The following is a 5,493-nucleotide window of genomic DNA, read 5'->3' on the forward strand; positions in this document are numbered from 1 at the left end:
TCTGTGGACTGTGCCTGGCTATCCTTTCTGAGTCTGTGGACTGTGCCTGGCTATCCTTTCTGAGTCTGTGGACTGTGCCTGGCTATCCTTTCTGAGTCTGTGGACTGTGCCTGGCTATCCTTTCCATATAATATCCACTTATAAGTGAGTACACACCACGCTTGTCTTTCTGAATAGGGGTTACCTCACTCGGTATGATTTGTTTCCTAGTTCCATCCATTTGCCTTCAAATTTCATGATATCATTGTTTTTAAGACCTGAGTAATATTCCATTGTGTAAATGTACCATACTTTTTTTTTTTTAATCCATTCTTCAGTTGAGGGACATGTAGGTTGTTTCCATGTTCTGTCTATTGCAAATAAAGCTTCTCTGGACATAATTGAGTAAGTGTCCTTGTGGTATGGTTGAGCATCCTTTGGGTATAGCTGGATCTTGAGGTCTATTGATTTCCGATTTTCTAAGAAACTACCATATTGATTTCCAGTGTGCTCCCCTTGCTCCACATCCTCTCCAGGATCGGCTGTCACTTGAGTTTTAGTTCTGATAGGTATAAGAGGGACTCTCAGAGTTTTTAATCTCTAAGCCATCTTCTTAATGATTTATTTATCTTTATTTCACGTGCATTGGTGTGTGTTTTGCCTGCCTGCATGTCTGCGTGAAGGTAGCAGATCCCCTGGAACTGGGATGTAGGTACTGGGAATTGAACCCTGGTCCTCTGGAAGAGCAACCAGTGCTCTTAACCACTAAGCCATTTCTCCAGCCCCCTGACCCCAGAGAATTTTTTAAATGAGTGTTTTGCCTGCATGTATGTAAGAACACCAGTTACATGCAGTATCTGCTGAATCCAGAAGAGGGTGTGAGGTCCTCTGGAAATGGATACACAGACATTTCCGAACCTCCCAGTGGGTTCTGGGAACCAAACTCAACCCTGGAGTCAGCTAACTCTGGATCCTCCTGTCTTAGTAACATGTGATAATTAAAGGGCGGTGGGAGAAGACTCCGGAGAACAAACCACAGTGATTAGTGTCCTGGGTAAGTGGTTGACACGTGGAAGCCTGTTCCCCATGGGAGGCGGTGAGACTAGGCTGGACGGGTGACCAACAACCGCTCTCGGCACCAGCTTGGTTAATCAGAGCCCTCAGTCTGGGCAGGGGTGAGCCTGAAACTTTTAGCAGACTCACTCTAGAGGTGAGGAAAGGGTTCACGGGAGAAGATACCAGATAACCACTGGTACAGAGCTGGCCCTGGATCCAAACCCACCCTATCCCTAAAACCCATTCCCCCCGAGCTGGGGATTACAAGGTTCGCAGGGCAGTGCATGCAGGAACCGTCCCATGAACAACGACTGTGAGTTTATGGACTCTAACAATTTACTGTTTAATTTTAAGGACATATTTTATTATTTTATGGGTATGTTCAGATGCAGGTGGGTGTGGAGGAGGCTGGGAGAGGATGTCAGATCTGCTGGAGCTGGAGTCACTGTGACTCTGGTCCTCTGTGAGAGCAGCAAGCACTCCTAGCCTCTGAGCCATCTCTCCAGCCTCCAATGTCAAAATCCACGAGTAAATCAGACAGTGGCTTCTAAGCCTGGCAGGCTCTCCTTCCATTGCCTTTGCTCTGTGTCTCCCTGCCTGAGGAAAGTCAGGTGAATTTGAAATTAGTTTCAATACAGAGGCTGATGCAGCTCACACCAAACTGTGAGAAAGCCTCCGCCTTTAATCTGGCCTGGCCCACAGGGAGGCCAAGCTCCTGTTTGGTCTGAAGGAGCAAGGCACACACACATCTGGGCTCCTGGTGGTGACTCAGGAGCTGTCGGGAGGAGGGGATGGTTCACAGCAAGGCGAGAAAAAATAAAACCCGAAATGAGTTAAGACTCTTTCAAACATGAAAAGGGGGAGAGGTGCCACTGAAATTAAATTCAGAATGAATCTAAGGTAATGGCCCTAGCATTGTCAACAAGCAAGACTGTGGGGGAATGGCCCAGATAAGGAGAGAGAAAGACAGGGCTGCACCAGCCTAACTCTGATCCACATGCCGTGCGCTTCCACGGCGTCTGTGTATGCGGGCTCATGGGTTGTCTAACCGCCTGGTATGAGATGCAGCATCCGTTAGAGATGAGATTCAGGTTGGTGTGTGTGTCATGAAGTTGGTACTGGATGAGGCATAACCACTTTTGAATGAGGGTTACCGTGGTACCACTGATATGATATGTTTAGGCCTGACTGTGTGGCCCAGGAGAAACTCCTAGGAGTCTTTGTCTCGTGGGGATGGCCGTGTCTCCTCCCACCACACAGAGATGTAGGCAAGATGCCAACGGTGCTGTCAAAGAGAGTCCAACACGAGCCCACCTTCCTCCTGCATCTGCCTGCTGTGGGAACTGCCCGCTCCATTGGGAGGGCACCTCCCATTGCTCCCTGGATGATCACTGCCACCTCCCTGGTATTGTTTTGCTTTCAGACAGTGTGCACCCAAGGATGGAGGCTACACTTTGCCCATTGAGGCGTCTGTCTGATGGTGTAAGAGAAGAAGGGTAGTAATGTTGCAGCCACCTGAGCTTGCTGTCAGCATGGTTGATGCTCAGATGCAGGCCAACTCCTGGGCATCCTCTTCATTTCCCTATCCTGGAGCAGGTGACCCTGTTGCAGGTGACCCTGTTGCAGGAAAATGGCTCAGGGGTTACTGTTTACACACATGAAGCAGTAGCCCCAAACCCGTCAATCCTGTAAGGCACACCAGCTCTATGGCTGAGTGATTCTGGTGTCAATGACCTCGGGATACATTAGAATGTAAGTCTCCATGCCTTCTTCACTTCCTGAATCTGAAACTCTGGGCTTGGGCCAATCCTCCAGGGACTTCCGGCACGGAGACCAGTCTGAGATCCAGGTGCTAGACACCAGTTCAGCTCAGGTGTTCACGCATCCCTGCCGAGTTGGCTGCACTGGATCTGTGAGTGACAGGCTGCCTGAGAGTGGGTCACCAGTGGAGAGCTGGCTTGTCAGTGTTGCTTCTGTGCTTTGCACACCAGTCCTGTGTGGTGCCTCTCAGGCTTGCCACACTTCCCCAGCCTTGCCGTAGACACGATGGCAGGATACCTACACCTGAGATAAGTGTTCACTGGTGGATTTGCCCTGGCCTGGAACCTAGGGATAACACAACATACTTGGGAATGCTTCATCCATTGTTGCTTTGGGTTTTGAGACAAAGGTCTCACTAAACAGTCTCTCCCAGACTGGCCTTGGTGTCTCAGCCTCCTAAGTAGCTGGAAATGTGGGGGTGCTCACCACAGCCAACTCTGCTAAGGACTCTGCAAGGCTGGTTGGTAGTTGGGATTTTCAACGCTGGGACTGGAACATAGGCCCCCACCTTTACTAACCAGATGCTCAGGCACTGAGCAAATACAACAGACACCAGTCCCCAAGTAACTAAATACACCTTCCCCCCAAATTCCCTGGGAGACCACGTTGTTTTATTGTGCTGACGCTAAGTCTGTGGGATCATATGGAGCGCGTGAGAGCCTGCGACCACAATTGACATGCCGGAGGCCCTGGTGGCCTAGTGTGGAAAGCTGAGGGGGACCCAGCTCTGTGTGTGTGAGATCGCTCACTCTCGGTCTACTTGGTGCTGCGGAAGGGAATGTCTGAGGCCCTCCTCTCGCTTCTGAAGACTGGGAGGATGAAGGTCAAGGGGCCTGCAGTTGGGGAGGACTTCCGTGGTGTACCTTTCCTTGGAGGAAGGGGAGGGAACAAGAGGTGAGGAGAGGGAAGATGGGGTGGGCACTTGCGTGAGGTGAGGAGAGGGAAGATGGGGTGGGCACTTGCGTGCACGGAAGAATCTATCAGTGAGAAGAACACCGACCCATTCCTGGGCAGAGCCACGTGGCCCAACTACCTCTGGATAAGTCCTGCCTTTCACAGCTATCGCACGAGGGGTTAATCCCAACAGGTGGATCGACAGGCTGTCAAAACACAGCCTGCACCTCAACTGGTTACCTGTGCACTTCCAAACTAAACAGAGGTCCCAGCCCCAAATCTCAGGTGTTTCTTAGCCCTAAATCCCCCGTTACTAAGCCAGGGAGGCCCAGCACCTGAGTATGTGCGTAGATGGTTCCTAGAGCTGTGGAAGCTCTCAGATGACCAGAGTGTTTAGGCAGGTCTGTGTCTGTCATGCCCTTCTGTCTTTTCTCAAGCGGGTGTGTAGTTCAGAACAGGCACCCAACAGGGCATTCGTCACAGAAGCTGGGCAGAGGAAAGAGGAGAATTAGGGCAGTAGGAAAACCGGACAAGGAAGGGAGGGGGAAAGACACTAAAACAGAAAGTAAAGCATTTGAGAGTCACTCCTTCCGGTGAAGCCCTAGGGGCTTTGGTTTGGTTTGGCTGTGAGTGTGTATGTGAGGGTGTCTGAGGACCAGGAGTCTTGAGCACACGCACATGCACAATAAACACATAGACACTACACACACTACACACACACACACACACGCATGCATGCACACATGCATGCACGCGCACATACACACATAAACACATAGACACTACACGCACACACACACACACACACACACACACACACGTATGCACACATGCATGCACGTGCACAATGCCAAAAAGAAAACTTTTCCCCCTTGTGACCCTGTTTTGCTCAGGACCTTTTCATGCATTCCTGGGTAAATATGTCCTTAAAGCAGTTACACAAATCATTGTGAGCAGTAAATCACAAAGACATTTACATTAAGAGTTCTTTGTTCTACATAGCCGCCACCATTTACTAAAGAGAAGGCAAATTTGCATGCTAATGAGATGGTGTGCTTATTTGTTTTGTAAAGAAAGAAATCTTTGCTGATTATTTTGATCCTTTAGGACACAGAGCACATTCAGTGTTTATCAGGGTGGATTGATATTTAGATTTTAGAACTCCCAGTGCTGAAAACCTCACTCAGCATATGTGTGTAATAATGATAGCAGAAGTCGTCTTTAGTGCTGAGATTGCACTCGGCATATATACGGAATGACAGCAGGACTCTGTTTGCAGCCACCCCTGAGCGTGGATACATCATAACAATAAGAGCAGAAATAGATTTGCGGCCATCTCAGAAATTTTGGAGGCTCTGTTCTAATTCCAGATCAAATTTTACTTAATAATATTTTGAAGAAGTCAAATTCCAATCAGCAGCTCGACTCATAGTGTTTAAAATCAAACATCCCAACACAATCCAGTCCAAAGATGTACGAAATGGATAGTTACACGCTAAGAAATGATGATGGGGAAATATCCAGAAACCTTCCATGTTGCAACATTCAGTTACTCTACTTTCTGTGAGGTCATGACCCTCTGTTTAAGCAGCTGTGCTCTGTAAGAGACCGTGTGTTGCTAAGATCAAACGCTTACTTCTAACCTTAACTAAATATTACCCTCCCACCTAGCCACACACTTAGCCACCCTCATAACCATCTACCCACTGACTCACCCGTACCTGTATGTATGTATGTATGTAT

The 5,493-nt window shown here is 48.8% G+C and overlaps 1 protein-coding gene across 5 annotated transcripts in view; it reads left to right on the forward strand.

Annotated features, from left to right (window-relative positions):
* The window catches only part of LOC101983921, a 63,379-nt gene that overhangs the window by 37,159 nt on the left and 20,727 nt on the right, over positions 1-5,493 (forward strand). The gene's annotated exons all lie outside the window — the stretch shown is intronic.

Source organism: Microtus ochrogaster, linkage group LG9 (assembly GCF_000317375.1).
Source record: "Microtus ochrogaster isolate Prairie Vole_2 linkage group LG9, MicOch1.0, whole genome shotgun sequence".
In the NCBI taxonomy this organism is placed as follows: Eukaryota; Metazoa; Chordata; class Mammalia; order Rodentia; family Cricetidae; genus Microtus; species Microtus ochrogaster.